Source organism: Papio anubis, chromosome 19 (genome assembly GCF_008728515.1).
Source record: "Papio anubis isolate 15944 chromosome 19, Panubis1.0, whole genome shotgun sequence".
NCBI lineage: Eukaryota > Metazoa > Chordata > Mammalia > Primates > Cercopithecidae > Papio > Papio anubis.
In genome coordinates, this window is record NC_044994.1 from 43609008 (window position 1) to 43628029 (window position 19022).

The following is a 19022-nucleotide window of genomic DNA, read 5'->3' on the forward strand; positions in this document are numbered from 1 at the left end:
CTAAAATATATAAATAAAAGTAGTTAATATTGTCTTAAAAACAAATATGTCAATCCTTTATTTTATAGTTAGAGCTTTCTGATTCTTGTTTTTCCACACCCTGAAGTCTTGAAGGCATTTACCTGTATTACTTTCGAAAAGCTTTTCCACTTTGCCATTCACACTTAGGTCTATGACTGCCTAGAATTATCTTTTAATATAGTGTGAGAAAAGCATCCTAAAATGAAGGAATTATAGCTATCTATAGTCATATAGCTTGTTTTAAAAAGATAATATTGAATAAAATAAGCCAGATACAGAAATGAATGTATGAATTCTTCCATGTAAAGTTCCAAAACTAAAAGATTACTGTATTGGGGATACAAACTAAAATGGCAAACTAATAGAGCAAAGGAAGGAAGTGATTATTTTAAATGTTAGGTTAATGGTAACCTTTAAGGTAGAGAAAGTATTGTGATTGGAAGGGAGCTGGCCATGTTCTGGTTCTTCATGTGGAGGTTGTTAAATATGGGTGCTTCCTTAAGCTGTACATTTGTATTTTATTTATCTGTTCATGTGTTATATTTCATAATAAAAAATTAAGAAGCACTGCTTGGAAAAGATTGAGACTAGAGACAGGAAGGCTGATTCATGCATTGCTGTAATAGTCTAGGTATGGATGGAGCATGGTGGCGGTGGTGAGAACAGGATTGCAAATGTCATTGTTTTACCTATGAATCTGTCTATTTCTGCCTGTAAAGGGGTATTTTGATTTTAAAACATTTCTGTAAATGTCAGTGCCTTACAGGATAGTCTATTTATAAATTGAGGCCAATTATTTAGGAATCCCTTGTTAATGTCAATTGAGAGAGATATTGGCTTTGCCTATCAGCAGGGAAATTCTAAGACATTTCAAAGCTTGTCATAGAGTACAAGGCTTTCTCAGGTATTAAGAAACTGGGAAGTTATAAAGAGAAAGACATGATTTGTTTCTGCTATCAAGGTCAGTCACAAAAATGCATGCCAGGGAGGCAAAGTGATCCAGGTGAGTCCCTTGCTTCTCTCATTGCCCTGAGCTAAGTGATCCAAGAACATTATCTCTACTATAGGCATCTTAAGTCAGGGGTGTGCCTGTGGATGTTAGATGCTCAGGGTTAGAAGGTGATCAGAACAATAAAAGACTCTTGATTTGTTCTGCTGTTGTATACATGGTCTATATAACATCTTATTTGTACTTTTTTTTTTTCAGGTTCTTTTCCTTTATTGTTAGCCTCTGGGAAATTAAAAAACAAATTTGAGCCCAAAATAGAGAGTACTTTGCAGTATATCTTTTACGTATTAAAATGATCTGTGGCTTTTTCTTTTCTATTCATTCCAGTTTCTGTTTTTTAAAAAATTAATAGACTTTACCTTTTTAGAACAGTCTCAGATTTATAGAAAAATTGAGCAGAAAGTATAGAGTTCCTGCATACCCCCTTCCCTCCCACACTTTCCCCTATTATTAACGTCTTGCACCTGTGTGATAACTTTGTGTTAACTGGTGAGCCAAGACTGATATATTATTATTAACTAAAGTTCATAGTTTATACCTGATATGGTTTGGCTCTGTGTCCTCACCCGAATCTCATCTTGAATTGTAATCCCTGAATATCAGAGGAGGGGCCTGGTGAAAGGTGATTGGATCATGGGGGTGGATTTCCTCCTTTCTGTTTTTGCGATAGTGAGTGAGATCTCACAAGATCTGATGGTTTAAAAATGTGGTACTTGCCCATTTGCTCTCCTACTGCCATGTAAGATGTTGCTTTGCTTCCCTTTTGCCTTCTGCCATGATTGTAAGTTTCCTGAGGCCTTCCCAGCCATGCAGAGCTGTGAGGCAATTAAACCTCTCTTTTTTCTTTATAAATTACCCAGTCTCAGGTAGTTCTTTATAGCAGTGTGAAAATGGACTAATACAATACCAACAGTTCAATTTTGGGGTTTTGACAAATGTAAAATGACATGTATTCACCATTACAATATCATATGAAACAGTATCACTGCCTAAAAATCTCCTGTGTTCCACCTAGTCAATGATCAATGATGTTGAGCATCTCTTCATAGGCTTATTTGCTATCTGTATGTTTTCTTTGGTGAGGTATCTGTTCAAAATTGTTGCCTATTTTTAAGTTGGATTGTTTGTTTTCTTATTATTGAGTTTTAAGAATTCATTGTATATTTTGGTTCTTTATCAAATATATGTTTTGCAAGTATTTCCTCCCAATCTGTAGCTTGTCTTTTTATTCCCTTAATGATGTCTTTTCACATAGATAAATGGAACAGCATAGAGGACCCAGAAATAAAGCTGCACACTTACAACTGACTGATCTTTGACAAAGTTAAGAAAAGTAAATAATGGGGAAAGGCTACCTTATTCAATAAATGGTACTGGGAAAACTGGTTAGCCCTATGAAGAAGAATGAAACTGGACCCCTGCCACTCACCATACACAAAAATTAACTAAAGAGGGATTAAGACTGAAATGTAAGACCTCAAACTTTAAAAATCCTGGAAGAAAGCCTAAGAAATACTTTTCTGGATATTGGCTTAGGCAAAGAATGTAAGTCTTCAAAAACAAACACAACAATAACAAATATTGACAAGTAGGACCTAATTAAATGGAAGAGTTTTTGCACAGCAAAATAAAATATCAACAAGATAAACAGACAACCTACAGAATGGGAGGAAAGCTATGCATCTGACAAAGGACTAATATCCAGAATCTATAAGGGACTTAACTCACAAGAAAAAACAAACAACTACATTAAAAAGCGGGCAAAGGATATAAACAGAAACTTCTCAAAAGAAGACGTACAAGCAGCCAACAGAAACATGAAAAAATACTCCACAATACTAATCATCAAGAAATGCACATCAAAACCACAGTGAGATACCACCTCACACTAGTCAGAATGGCTATTATTAAAAAGTCAAAAACAAACAAACAAACAAACAAAAAACAGATGTCAGTAGGTTGCAGAGAAAAAGGAATGCTTATACACTGTTGGTGGGAATGTAAATTATTCTATCCTCTGTGGAAAGCAGTTTGAAGATTTCTCAAATAAGTAAAAATAGGGCCAGGCGCAGTGGCGCATGCCTGTAATCCCAGCACTTTGGGAAGCTGAGGCAGGTGGATCACCTGAGGTCAGGAGTTCAAGACCAGCCTGGCCGACATGGCAAAACCCCATTTCTACTAAAATATACAAAAAATTAACTGGGTGTGGTGTCAGGCACCAGTAATCTCAGCTCTTCAGGAGGCTGAGGCAGGTAGATTTACTTGAACCTGGGAGGCGGAGGTTGTAGTGAGCCGAGATCACACCACTGCACTCCAGACTGGGCAACAGAGCAAAAACAAACAAACAACAAACAAACAAACAAAAAACAAACAAAAAATAGAACTATCATTTGACCCAGCAATCCCATTACTTAGTATATACCCAAAGGAAAACCAATCATTCTATCAAAAAGACATATGCACTCATATATTTATTACAGAACTATATATTGTATATATATGAGTACTATACTATATATATAGGAGTACTATACAGGCATAAAAAAGAATGAAATCATATCCTTTGCAGCAACATCAACACAGCTAGAGGCCATTATCCTAAGTGAATTAACACAGAAACAGAAAACCAAATGCTAAACATTCTCATTTATAAGTGGAAACTCAACATTGAGTACAGACAAACATAAAGGTGGAAAAAATAGAGACTGGGGACTTCCAAAGAGGAGACAGAGAGAGAAGGAAAAGTATTGAAAAACTACCTATTGGGTATTATGTTCACTATTCAGGTGGTGGGTTCAATAGAAGCCTAAATAAACCTCAGCATCATGCAATATATCCATGTAAAAAACCTGCACATGTACCCCCTGAATCTATAATAAATGAATAAGTGAATGAATAAATAAAACAGAAAGCAGTATCTTTTGTGGAGAAGAAGCTTTTAATTTTAATGAACTCCAACTTATCAATTTCTCTTTCACAGATTGTGCTCTCAGTATTTGATCTAAAAAGTCACTGGCAAACGTAAGACTACCTAGATTTGCTCTTATGTTTTCTTCTAGGAGTTTTACAGCTTTGCATTTTATCCTTTGGTCTGTGGTCAATTTTGAGTTAATCTTTGGGAAAGGAGTGTGGCCTATGTTTAGACTCTTCTTTCTTCCCCGTAAATGCCCAGTTGTTGCAGCACCATTTGTTTACAACACTCCTTTCTCCATTGAATTGCCTCTGCTCCTTTTTCAAAGGTCAGTTGACTATTTGTGTGGGTCTATTTCTGGGTTCTCCATTTTGTTCCATTGATCCATTTGTTCATTTATTTCATCAATACCACACAGTCTTGATTGCTAAAGTAAGTCTTGAATTTGGGTTCCATCAGTCCTTTGATTTTGTTCTTTTCCTTCAATATTGTGTTGACTTTTCTGTGTCTGTTGCCTTTCGGTATAAACTTTACAATCAGTTTGTCAATATCCACAAAATAACTTGCTAAGATTCTGATCGGGATTGCATTGAATCTATAGACCAAGTTGGGAAAACTAACATCTTGACAATATTGAGTCTTCCTGTTGATGAACATGGAATATTTCTTCGTTTGTTTAGATCTTTGATTTCTTTCATCAGAGTATTGTAGTTTTCCTCATATCAGTCTTACAAATGTTTTGTTAAGCATTTCATTTTTTTTTTTTTGGTGCTGTTATAAATGGTATTGTTCTTTTATTTTGAAATTCCAATTGTTTAATAGTAGCTCCTGTGTGTTTTTAAAAAAATATGTGTATCTATTTCGTTATCAACCTAAATAAGAAAGAGAGGCTCTCTAAAAGAAAAAGAATATTTAATCAGGAATAGTGCATTGTAATGAGAATACATAAGCCATAGTAAGATACGTGCATGTTCAGGGAGGTAAAGAAAAACAATGGTTTTTAAAGGAAAAACAGGGAGGATTACACATTGTTTTGAGATAATTAATCTTGGCTATAAGGATCAATAACAAGGCTATAAGGATCAATAACAAGGGTGATGCCAGTCCAAGACTGAATAGGCAGTTGCTGGACAGATGCCCTCACAGAAGTATTTTTTGTATGTGTAAGGTTGCAATGGCCCTTGTGCAAGGTTGTTGATTTTGCAGTCTCTTGTGATGGTTTTTGTCATCAGGAACTTATGTGCAAGAGCCCTACTTTCATGGCCTTTCCCAGCCCTATGTGTCAGGGTATTTTGTCTGGTTTTTAAACACAAGTGACTCCATTTTGATTCTGAAAACTTCCACACTGTTTTTGAATTGACTAGGGATTGGTACAACATTATGTTAAGGAATAATTTCTATAAAATGAAACAATCATTTGAAGTTTGAATAATTTTGGTAATTGCATGCAAATTGTGAAACCACCACCACACTTCAGATATAACATTGTTCCATTGTTCCACAAAGGTTCCTCATGCCCCATTGCAGTCAACGCCATCCCATTCCCCTGGCTCCAGACAACTGCGGATCAGCTTTCTATCAAGATAGTTTAGGCATTTGCAAAATTGTTGTTTTGTGTCTGACTTCTTTCACACATTACAATGTTTTTGAGATTCATCCATGTTATTTCATGTATTAGTAATTTCTTCTTTTTTATTGCTCAGTGACATCCCACAGTGTGGTTATACCGCAGTTTATCTGTTCACCAGTTGATGGACATTTGGGTTGATTCCAATTTTTTCCCACAAAAAATGAATAGTCCTGTTCTCAGTATGTCTTTCTGTGGACATATATTTTTATTTCTCTTAGAAAACACCTGGGAATGGATTGCTGGGTCCTGTAGTAGTGTGCAGATGACTTTATGACCCACTGCTATACTTTTCCCAAAGTGGCTAAACAAGTTTGTATTTCTGCCAGTAATGTATGAGAATTCCAGTGTTCTTCAATCTCACTAACATTTGATATTGTCCGTTTTTTTAACTTCATGAGTTTTAGTGGATGTGTAGAAGTATTTCACTGTAATTGTAGTGACATTTCCCTGATGTGTAATGATGTTTAGCATTTTTTTCGTGTGCTGATTGGCCTTTTATGTATGTTCCTTAAAGTGTCCATTTGAGACTTCTGCCCATTTTTAATTGGCGTGGTTGTTTTCCTCTTACAGAAAATTTTTTAATTCAGAAGGGTCTTGCAATAATACTATTCTTTAGATAAGACACAATAGCACCATCCATCTTAAAAGCAATAGATTTGAATTATTTAGGGGGTACGAATATCATAGTTTTGTCCTTTTTTTTTTTTTTTTTTTTTTTTTTGAGATGGAGTCTGGCCTCCAGGCTGGAGTGCAGTGGTGCGATCTCTGCTCACTGCAAGCTCCGCCTCCCGGGTTCACGGCATTCTCCTGCCTCAGCCTCCCGAGTAGCTGGGACTACAGGCGCCCGCCACCACGCCCGGCTACTTTGTTTTGTATTTTTAGTAGAGACGGGGTTTCACAGTGTTAGCCAGGATGGCCTCCATCTCCTGACCTCGTGATCCGCCCGCCTCGGCCTCCCAAAGTGCTGGGATTACAGGCGTGAGCCACCGAGCCCGGCCAGTTTTGTCCATTTTAATACACTTGAGTTTTGGTGTCTTGATTATCCATGATTTACACATTTTATTTTATTTTGTTTTTTGAGACGGAGTTTTGCTCTTGTGCAATGGCGCGATGTCGGCTCACTGCAACCTCTACCTCCCAGGTTCAGGAGATTCTCCTGCCTCAGCCTCCTGAGTAGCTGAGATTAGAGGCATGCACCACCGCGCCTGGCTAATTTTGTATTTTTGGTAGAGACGGGATTTCTCCATGTTGGTCAGGCTGGTCTCCAACTCCACCCGCCTCAGCCTCCCAATGTGCTGGGATTATAGGCATGAGCCACCACGCCCGGCCCACATTTTATTTTCTATAGTCAACAAAGTTTACATGGAATATGAAATGCAATACATCACCACAGTTGGAAATTTTTTGTTTCTAGAATCCACTTGTATTTCTCATTTTTCAGGGATTTCTGCTTTTTTCAACTTCATCTACTCTATATTATATTTTGACTAAACGTCTACATAGATATGAAGATTTTCCAGTCCCATTTATTGAAAAAAATTATCTTTTGTCCTCATTGAACAACTTTGGCATCTTTGTTGAAAATCAGTTGACCATATAAGTATATGTCTGTTTCTGCAGTCTCCAAGCTCCATTAATTACATGCCTATCTTTATGCCAATATCACCCTGTATAATTACAGTAGCTTTACAGTCAGCCATGGAATTAAATCCCCCAATTTTATTCTTCTTTTCCAAAATTGTTTTGCTTGTTCTCAGTCCTCTGACTTTTCCTGTAAATTTTATTGCATTTTTATTTAAAAAAATTTTAATTTTTTTTTAAGACAGAGTCTCACTCGTCCAGGCTGGAGTGCAGTGGTGTGATCTCAGTTCACTGCAATCTCCTCCTCCCAGATTCAAGCAATTCTCTTGCCTCAGCCTCTTGAGTAGCTAGTATTACAGGTGCCCACCACCAGGCCCAGCTAATTTTTGTATTTTTAGTAGAGATGAGGTTTCACCATTTTGGACCAGGCTGGTCTTGAACTTCTGACCTCAGGTGATCTGCTCCCCTTGGCCTCAAAAGTGCTAGGATTACAGGCATGTGAACCACTGCGCCTGGCCCCTCATGTAAATTTTAAAATCAGCTTGTCGATTTTTTTAAAGTTGTCTGCTAAGATTCTGATCGGGACTGCATTGACTGTGTAGATCAATTTGGGGGAGAATTGCCATCTTAACACTATTGATCAATCTATGAGCACAGTGCATTTTTCTTCGGTTTCCTTTTATGTTGATTTATAGTTTTCAGTGTAGAGGTCTTCTACATTTCTTGTTAAATTTATTCTTAAGTATATTATTAAAAATTTTTATTTTCTAATTTCTTATTGTTAGAATAGAGAAATATAATGGATATTTGTACATTGACTTTGTGTCCTATGACTTTCTTAAATTCAATTGTTAGTTCTCTCCTTTTTGTATTTTCCTCAGAATTTTTTATATACATGATCATATTGTGTCAGTAAAGAAAGTTTTCGTTATTCTTTTCCCTTTATTATGGTTTTATTTATTTCTTTGTGCCCATTAGTTAGATGCCTCAGTATAATGTTGAAGAGAAGTCGGGGTGGATGACTGTCCTTCATTCCTGATCTTGGGCTGAAAGCACTGAACCTTTCACCATTGACCTCCACTGAATATGAAGTTGGCTATAAATTTTTCACAAATGCTCTTAATTAGATTGAGTTTGTTCCTTCTGTTCCAAACTGTGAATTTTTGTAATGAAAGGGTATTAAATTTTATAAAATGCTTTAAAATTTTTTTAGTATCAATTAAAATGATGATATGCATTTTCTTCTTTTTCATGTTAATATGGAGAATTACATTGACTGAGTTTTGAATATTAAACGAATTCTGCATTCCTGGCATAAACATTACTTAACCATTAATACATTAGGCTTTATATATATTGCTATATTTCATTCACCAACATTTTGTTAGAATTTTTGTGTCCATGTTTATAAGAAATCTTGAATTATAGTTTTTTTTTTTTTTCTTGTGATGTCTTTGTCTAGTTTTGTATTAGGATAATACTCACCTTATACAATGAGCTGGGAAGTATTTCCTCTTTCTCTGTTTTCTGAAGGACTTTGTGTAGATTTGGGTGTTATTTACTAAATATTTGATAGAAATATTATTAGAGCAATCTTGCCGTAGAGTTTTCTCTGTGAGAAAGTTTAAAATTATGAATTCAATTTTCTTTTGTTGATATAGGGCCATTTAATTTATTGATTTCATCTTGGATCAGTTTTCTTAATTCATGTTATTAAAAGAATTTGTCCATTTCATCTGCATTGTCAGATACATTGGCCTAAAATTGTAAAACATATTCCTTTATTATCCTTCTAATATCCGTAGTATCTCTAGTCTTATGCCCCTTTTTTCATTCCTTTTTCTGATAATTTATACCTCTATTTTTTGTTTTGTTCAATCTATTGAGGCTTGCCAATTTATTGGTCTTTTCAAAGAATCAGATTTTCTTTTCACTTTTCTTTTTTATTGCATGTTCATTTTTTATTTTATTGCTTTCTGCTTTTTGTTATATTTTCTTTTCTCTTCTTACTTTGAGTTTAATTTGCTCTTGTTTTTTTCATTTTATAAGGTGAGATCTCAGATCACTGACTCTAGATCTTTCTTATTTTTTAACATAGGCATTTAAATACAATTATTAATTTCCCTTTAGGCGTTGATTTAGTTGCATTCCACAAATTTGATATAAATGATAATTTTATTGTTGCTCAGTTCGAAATATTTTCTAATTTCTTTCATGATTTCTTCTTTGACCAGTAGATTATTTAGAAGTATGCCATCTAATTATTTGGGTTTTTCTCAATTATCTTATTGTTATGGATTTCTAATTTAATTTCTTTGTGATCAGAGCACACACATTGTATTATTTCAATCTTACATTGTTATAAACTTCCCCATTGGTACTGATTTTGTTGTATCCCATGTATTTTCATATGTTCCATTTCCATTTTCATTTGTTTCAAGACATTTTAAAATTTTCTTCTTAATTTCTTCGTTGACCCATTGATTATTCAGGAGCATATTGTTTAATTTCCATGTGTTTTTATAATTTTCAAAGTTCTTGTTATTGATTTCTAGTTTTATTTCACTGTGCCCAAAAAAGATGCTCAATATGATTTTGATCTTTCTGAATTTGTTGAGACTTGTTTTGTGTCCTATACTGGAGAATGTCCATGGACTGATGAGAAGAATGTGTATTCTGCAGCAGTTGAGTGACATGTTTTGTAAATATCACTTAGGTCTATCTGGTCTAATGTATAGTTTAACTCCAATGTCTTTGTTGATTTTCTGTCTGGATGATCTGTCAATTAATGAGAGTAGGTGAGGTCCCCTACTATTACTGTATTGCAGTCTATTTTCCCTTTAGATCCATTGATGTTTGCTTTACATATTTGGGTGCTCCAGTGTTGTGTGCATATCTATTAACATTTGTTATATCCTCTCACCGAACTGACCCCTTTGTCATTATATAGTGACCATTTTGTCTCTTTTTATGATCTGTAACTTGTAGTCTACAATTGACCTTTGAACAACATGGGTTTGAACTATGTGGGTTCACTTGTATGCAGATTTTTCTCAGTAAATATATTGGAAAATTTTTTTGGAGATTTGTGACAATTTGATAAAACTCACAGACAAACCACATAGGCTAGAAATATTGAAAAAATGTTTAAAAAGTTAGATTCATCCTGAGTGCATAAAATATATGTAGATGCTAGTCTATGTGTTAATTGATTGTTTATGTTATTGATAAGGCTTTTGGTTAACAGTAGGCTATTAGCAGTCAAGTTTCCTGGGAGTCAAAAGCTATATACAAATTTTCAACTTTGCAGCCGGTTGGCACCCTTAACCTTTGCATTATTCATGGATCAACTGTGTTTTATCTAATATAAAAGCATAGCTACTCCTACCTTTTAATTGGTTTCTGCTTATATGGAATATCTTTTTCCATTTCTTCACTTTCAGTCTGTTGTGTCTTTACAGGTAGTGATTTTCTTATAGGAAGCATATAATTGGGTCCCGTTTTTTTTTTTTTTAATCCACTCAGTTGCTCTATGTTTTATTGTTTTAATTGAAGAATTTAGTCTACTCTTACATTCAGTGTTAATATTGATAGGCAGGGAGTTATTGATAAGTAACTTATTTTGCTACCTGTTTTCTGGTTGTTTTGTAACTCCTCTTTTTTTCTTCCTTTCTTACCATCTTCCTTTGTGGGTAAGTGATTATTTTCTGGTAGTATGTTTTAATTCATTGCTTTTATTTTTACTGTATCTATTACAGGTTTTGCTTTGTGGTTACCATGATGCTTACAAAAACCCTAGATAGAACAAGGTATTTTAAACAGATGATGACTTGTCTCAGGTCATCACAAAGAAAAGAAACCAACATAGGAAAATCTAACAATAACCTTTACACTTTAACTCCATCCCCTCACATTTTGACTTTTTGTTATCTTAATTTACATATTTTTATATTAACAAGTTGCTTAGTTATTTTTTTTGTAGTTTTGCCATTCAGTCTTCATACTAGCGCTGTGAGTGTCCTATATACCACAATTACAACATTAGAATATTCTGAGTTTGTCTGTGTATTTACCTTTACCAGTGGGTTTTACGTCTTCAGTTTTTTGTTTTTTTGTTTTTTGGATGTTATTGTCCTTTTCTTTCAGAATGAAGAATTCCCTTTAGAATTTCTTATAGGACAGGTTTGATGGTGATGAAGTTTCTCAGCTATTGTTTGTCTGTGAAAGACTTTAACTTTCTTTTGTGTTTAAATAATAGTTTTGCTGGGATACAGAATTCTCAGTTGGCAGTTTTGTTTTTTCTTTCAGCACTTTGAATATGTCATCCCATTCTTTACTGAACCTGTATGGCTTCTGATGAGATGTCTGTAGCCAGATGGATTGGAGCTCCTTTATATGTTATTTGCTTCTTTTCTTATTCTGCTTATATGATCTTTTCTTTGTCCTTGAGATATGAGAGTCTGTTTGTTATATGCCTTGAGGTAGTCTTTTTTTTTTTTAATTTATTTATTATTATTATACTTTAAGTTGTAGGGTACATGTGCATAACGTGCAGGTTTGTTACATATGTATACTTGTGCCATGTTGGTCTGCTGCACCCATCAACTCGTCATTTACATCAGGTATAACTCCCAATGCAATCCCTCCCTCCTGACCTTCAAATTTCTTCTGTTTAAAGCCGACGCTTTCTGGCATCTCTTTGTTAACCTTAACACCTGATTTCGGATTTATCCCCTTTAACCTTATACTGCATAATTTTATTTGTTAAGCATATGTATAGCCTTGTGCCTTGTTGTTGTGCTGCACCCATCAACTCGTCATTTACATCAGGTATAACTCCCAGTGCAATCCTCCCCCTCCCCCTCCCCCATGATAGGCCCCTGGTGTGTGATGTTCCTTCCTGAGTCCAAGTGATCTTATTGTTCAATTCCCACCTATGAGTGAGAACATGCGGTGTTTGGTTTTCTGTTCTGTGATAGTTTGCTAAGAATGATGGATTCCAGCTGCATCCATGTCCCAAGAAAAGGACACAAACTCATCCTTTATGGCTGCATAATAGTATCTATGGTGTATATGTACACATTTTCTTAACCCAATCTGTCACTGATGGACATTTGCTGATTCCAAGTCTTTGCTATTAGAATAGTGCTGCACAAACATAATGCGGTGCATGTGTCTTTATAGCAGCATAATTTATAATCCTTTGGGCATATACCCAGTAATGGGATGGGCTGGGTCATATGGCATCTGCCCTAGATCCTGAGGAATCGCCATACTGTTTTCCATAATGGTTGAACTAGTTTACAATCCCACCAACAGTGTAAAAGTGTTCCTATTTCTCCACATCCCTCTCCAGCACCTGGGTTGTTTCCTGGACTTTTTAATGATCGCCATTCTAACTGGTGTGAGATGGTGGTATCTCATTGCCGTTTTGATTTGCATTTCTCTGATGGCCAGTGATGATGAGCATTTTTCATGGTGTTTGTTGGCTGTGCTGAATGTCTCTTTGAGAAAATGTCTATTCATATCCCTTTGCCCACTTTTTGATGTAGCTGTTTCATTTTTCTTGTAAATTTGTTTCATTCTTGTAGGTTCTGGATATTAGCCCTTGTCAGATGAGTAGATTGCAAAAATGTTCTCCCATCTCCTGTAGGTTGCCTGTTCACTCTGATGGTAGTTTTTGCTGTGCAGAAGCTCTTATTTAATGAGATCCCATTTGTCAATTTTGGCTTTGCTGCCGTTGCTTTTGGTGTTTTAGACATGGTTCTTGCCCATGCCCATAAGTCCTGAATGGTACTACCTAGGTTTTCCTAGGATTTTTATTATGGTATTAGTCACCATTTAAGTCTCTAATCCATCTTGAATTAATTTCGTATAAGGAGTAAGGAAAGGATCCAGTTTCAGCTTACTTATGGCTAGCCAATTTTCCCAGCACTATTTATTAAATAGGGAATCCTTTCCTACTTTGTTTTGTCAGTTTTGTCAAAGATCAGATGGCTGTAGATGTGTGGTATTATTTCTGAGGACTCTGTTCTGTTCCATTGGTCTATATTCTGTTTTGGTACCAGTACCATGCTGTTTTGGTTACTGTAGCCTTGTAGTATATAGTTTGAAGTCAGGTAGCTGGATGCCTCCAGCTTTGTTCTCCTTTTGACTTAGGATGGTCTTGGAGATGCGGGCTCTTTTGGTTCCATAAGGAACTTTAAAGCAGTTTTTCCACCAGAAGAAACTCATTGGTAGCTTGATGGGATGGTATTGAATCTATAAATTACCTTGGGCAGTATGTAGCCATTTTCACGATATTGATTCTTTCTCCTATCCATGAGCATGGTATGTTCTTCCATTTGTTTGTGTCCTCTTTATTTCACTGAGCAGTGGTTTGTAGTTCTCCTGAAGAGTGTCCCCATACATCCCTTGTAAGTTGGATTCCTAGGTATTTGATTCTCTTTGTGCTAAATTGTGAATGGAAGCTCATTCCTGATTTGGCTCTCTGTTTGTCTGTTACTGGTGCATAGAATGCTTGTGATTTTGCACATTAATTTTGTATCCTGAGACTTTGCTGAAGTTGCTATCAGCCATGAGATTTTGTAATGCAGACAATGGGGTTTCTTAAATATACAATCACCTGCAAACAGGGACAATTTGACTTCTTCTTTTCCTAACTGAATACCCTTGATTTCTTTCTCTGCCTTGGATTGCTCCTTAGCTGCCAGAAACTCCAACACTGTGTTGAATAGGAGTGGCAGAGAGGGCATCCCTCGTCTTAAAGCGCCTTTTCAAAGGGAATTTTTCCAGTTTTTGCCCATTCAGTATGATATTGGCTGTGGGTTTTCGTCATAAATAGCTCTTAAGGATTTTGAGGTATGTTCCATCAATACCGAATTTATTGAGCGTTTTAGCATGAAGTGGCTGTTGAATTTGTCAAAAGCCTTTTCTGCATCTATTGAGATAATCATGTGGTTCTTTGTCTTGGTTCTGTTTATATGCTGGATTATGTTTATTGATTTGGCGTAATGTTGAACTGAAATTTTTGTTTCGCTCCGGGATGCATAATACCCTGATCATGGTGGATAAGCTTTTGGATGTGTTGCTGAATCCGTCCTTGCCAAAGCCTATTGAGGATTTTTGTACCGATGTTCATCAGGATATTGGTCTAAAATTTCTTTTGTTTTTCGTGTCTCTGCCAGGCTTTGGTATCAGGATGATGTTGGCCCATAAAATGAGTTAGAGGATTCTTTCTATTGATTGGAATAGTTTCAGAAGGAATGGTACCAACTCCTCCTTGTACCCTCCTCTGGTAGAATTCGGCTGTGAATCCATCTGGTCCTGGACTTTTTGGTTGGTAGGCTATTAATTATTGCCTCAATTTCAGAGCCTGCTATTGGTCTATTCAGGGATTCAACTTTCCTGGTTTAGTCTTGGAAGAGTGTAAGTGTCCAGGAAATTATCCATTTTCTAGATTTTCCAGTTGATTTGCGTAGAGGTGTTTTATAGTATTCTCTCTCATGGTAGTTTGTATTTGTGGGTCGGTGGTGATATCCCCTGCTATCATTTTAATTAAGGCCGATTTGATTTTTCTCTCTTTTCTTCTTTATTAGTCTTGCTAGTGTCTGTCAATTTTATTATCCTTCAAAGTTCCAACTCCTGATATATATTGATTTTTGGAGGGCTTTTTTGTGTCTCTACCTTCAGTTCTGCTCTGATCTTAGTTATTTCTTGCTCTGCTAGCTTTCTGAATGTGTTTGCTCTTGCTCCTCTATAGTTCTTTTAATTAAGTGACAATAGAGTCAATTTTTAGATCTTCCTGCTTTCTCTTGTGGGCATTTAGTGCTATAAATTTCTACACACTGCTTTAAATGTGTCCCAGAGATTCTGGTATGTTGTATCTTGTTCTCATTGGGTTTCTAAAGAACATCTTTATTTCTTGCCTTCATTTCTGTGGATGTACCCAGTAGTCATTCAGGGAGCAGGTTGTTCAGTTTCCATGTAGTTGAGCGGTTTTGATTGAGTTTCTTATTCCTGAATTCTAGTTTGATTGCACTGTGGTCTGGTGAGACAGTGTATTATAATTTCTGTTCTTGTATTTGCTGGAGAGTGCTTACTCCAATTATATGGTCAACAATTTTGGAGTAAGTACGATGTGGTGCTGAGAAGAATGTATATTCTGTTGATTTGGGTGTGAGAGTTCTATAGATGTCTATTAGGTCTGCTTGCTGCAGAGATGGTGCCCACCCTGGATATCCTTGGTTCACTTTCTGTCTCGTTGATCTGTCTAATGTTGACAGTGGCGTTGAAGTCTCCCATTATTATTGTATGGGAGTCTAAGTCTCTTTGTGTGTCTCTAAGGACTTGCTTATGAATCTTAAACTCTGTATTGGGTGCATATATATTTAGGATAGTTAACTCTTCCTGTTGAAATTTATCCCTACCATTATGTAAATGGCCTCTTTGTCTCTTTTGATCTTTGATGGTTTAAAGTCTGTTTTATCAGACTAGTATTGCAACCCCCGCTTTTTTCGTTCTCCATTTGCTTGGTAACCTTCCTTTCCCCTTTTATCTTGGCTCTTATGTATAACTTTGCATGTGAGATGGGTCTCCTGAATACAGGCACTGATGGTCTGACTTCTTATCCAGTTTTTGCCAGTCTGTGTCTCTTAATTGAGCATTTAGTCCATTTACATTTAAGGTTAAGATTGTTGTGTGTGAACTTGATCCTGCCATTATGATATATTAACTGGTTATTTCTTGCTCAAGCTAGTTGATGCAGTTTCTTCCTAGCCTGATGGTCTTTACATTTTGCACATGTTTTGAGATGGCTGGTACCATTGGTTCCTTTTCCATGTTAGTGCTTCCTCTCAGGGTCTCTCTTTGTAAGGCAGGCCTAGTGGTGACAAAATCTCTAAGCATTTGCTTATCTGTGAAGGATTTTTATTTCTCCTTCACTTATGAAACTTAGTTTGGTTGGATATGAAATTCTGGGTTTAAAATTCTTTTCTTTAAGAATGTTGAATACACCACTCTCTTGGCTTGGCAGCTTCTGCCGAGAGATCTGCCAGGAGGTCTGATGGCCTTGTGGGTAACCCGACCTTTCTCTGGCTGCCCTTAAGATTTTTCCTTCATTTCAACTTTGTGAATCTGGCAATTATGTGTCTTGAGTTGCTCTTCCCGAGGAGCATCTTTGTGGCAATTCTCTGTATTTCCTGGATTTGAATGTTGGCCTCGTCTCTACTGGTTAGTTCTCCTGATGATATCCTGAAGAGTGTTTTCCAACTTGGTTCCATTTTCCCCCTCACACTTTCAGGCACCCCAATCAGACGTAGATTTGGTCTTTTTACATAATCCCATACTCTTTGCAGGCTTTGTTCATTTCTTTTTCTTTTTTTTTGTTTCTCTTCGGCTTCATTTCTCTCTATTCATTTGATCCTCAATCGCTGATACTCTTTTCTTCCAGTTGATCGATCGGTTACTGAAGTTTCGTGCATTTGTCACGTATTTCTCTTGTGTCATGGTTTTCATCTCTCTCTTTCTCATTTCTGTTTAGGACCTTTCTCTGCATTACTCTAGCCATCAATTCTTCCACTTTTTTTTTTTTTCAAAATTTTTAGTTTCTTTTGTAAGGGTAATGTAATTCTCCTTTAGTTTGAGAAATTTGATGGACTGGAAGCCTCTTTCTCTCATCTCACAGGTAAAAGTCATTCTCCTGGCCCAGCTTTGATCCGTTGTTGGCGTATGAGCTGGCCCTTTGCCGGGAGATGCCTTAGTTTTGAATTTCCAGCTTTTCTGCCCTGCTTTTTCCCCCATCTTGTGGTTTTATCTGCCTCCTTGGTCTTGATGATGGTGATGTACTGATGGGTTTTAGTAGGTGTCCTTCCTGTTTGATAGTTTTCTTCTAACAGTCAGGACCCTCAGCTGTAGGTCTGTGCAGATTGCTTGAGGTCCACTCCAAGACCCTGCTTGTTTTGGTATCAGCAGCAGAGGCTGCAGAAGATAGAATATTGCTGAACAGCGAGTGTACCCGTCTCGATTCTTGCTTTGGGAAGCTTCCTCTCAGGGATGTACCTGCACCCCTGTGAGGTGGGGTCAGACTGGCTCCCCTAGTGATGTCTCTGAAGTTAGCTACCAGGGGTCAGGGACCCGCTTGAGCAGGGAGTCTGTCCTCTCAGATCTCACCTCCGTGTTGGGAGATCCACTGCTCTCTTCAAAGCTGTCAGACAGAGTCGTTTGCGTCTGCAGAGGTGTCTGCTGCTTTGTTATTGTTTACTGTGCCCTGACCCAGAGGTGGGAGTCTACAGAGACAGGCAGGTTTCCTGATGCTGTGAGCTCCACCTAGCCTGGGAGCCTCCCAGCAGCTTTGTTTACCTACTTGGGCCTCAGCAATGGCGGAGCCCCCCAGCCTCGCTGCTGCCTTGCCGGTAGATCACAGACTGCTGTGTTAGCAATGAGGAGTTCCGTGGGTGTGGGACCCGGCCAGGTGTGTGTGGGATATGATCTCAGGTACCTGTTTGCTCAAAGTGCAGCATTGGGGTGGGAGTTACCCGATTCTCCAGGTGTTGTGTGTCTCAGTTCCCTGGCTAGGAAAAGGGATCTCCCTTCCCCTTGCACCTCCCAGGTGAGGCAATGCCTCGCCCTGCTTCAGCTCGCTGGTCGGGCTGCAGCAGCTGACCAGTACCTCGATCGTCCGGCACTCCCCAGTGAGATGAACCCAGTACCTCAGTTGAAAATGCCGAAATCACCGGTCTTCTGTGTCACTGGCGCTGGGAGTTGAAGAGTGGAGCTGCTCCTATTCGGCCATCTTGCTCCGCCCCCCGACCAAATAACCTGTCTTTAGGCTCACTGATTCTTTCTTCTGCTTGATCCATTCTGCTGTTAATAGCCTTTAATGCATTTTTTTATTTTAGCAAATGTATTTTCAGTTCCAAGATTTCTGTTTGATTTTTTAAAAATTATTTTAATCTCTTTGTTAAATTTCTGTGATAAATTTCTGAATTTATTTTCTGTGTTATGTTGAAGTTCACTGAGTTTCCTTAAAACTGACAATTTGGATTCTTGATCTGAGAGTTCACACGTTGCCATCTTGCTGGGTTGATCACTGGCTCCTTGCTTTGTCTGTTGGGGAGACCATGGTTCCCTGTTTGCTTCTGTTTCTTGTGGACATACATCTATGTCTTTGTACTGAAGGATTAGTTAATTATTTCAGTCTTTGCTGTCTGGCTTGTTTTGGTCTTCCTAGAGTGTGTTTGCTTAGAAATTCTTTGAGGTTGACGTGTTGAGCCCCTTTTACCCTAGGTCACTGCCTCCTTTTTGGCAGTAGACGGCTCCTCAAGCCTAAATTTGCCTTGATTCTCACAAACATTCAGACTGCTGCCCATCCCGATTGGGCGGGGGCTACCCAGGCTGTGTGGAAACACTATGTAGGGTTGCATGTCCAAGGGACCTGTGGACCTTACCACCTATGGTGTGATGCTGCTGAAAAGCTACGCTGATTTGGAGTCTCCTTTGGCTGAGATTAACAGGACAATTTCAAAGGCCAGGGTTGCTAGTCCCTCCTTCCCTGTTTTTCTCAAGCTGCCCTCAGGGGTTTTCCTCCTTTCAGCCACTTAGAATGTTTTCTGTGGTTTAGGCAGAAAAGGTTTTCCAGTGAAGAAATTCAACATGATGGAAAAGCTAGCTGTCTGCCTGGATCTCACTTTTTCTAATGTAGGAACTTTGATTCTGTGGGGACTTTTCTGTGCGGTGCTGGCAGCTTGGGGAAACGACATCACAGATGTAGAGTTCATTTCTTGTACCATCTACTCAGAGTTTTACATCTCTTTATGGCCCTGGGGATCATTTTGGCCTCAGATTTGAGTTCTGAGATATTGCTGATGATA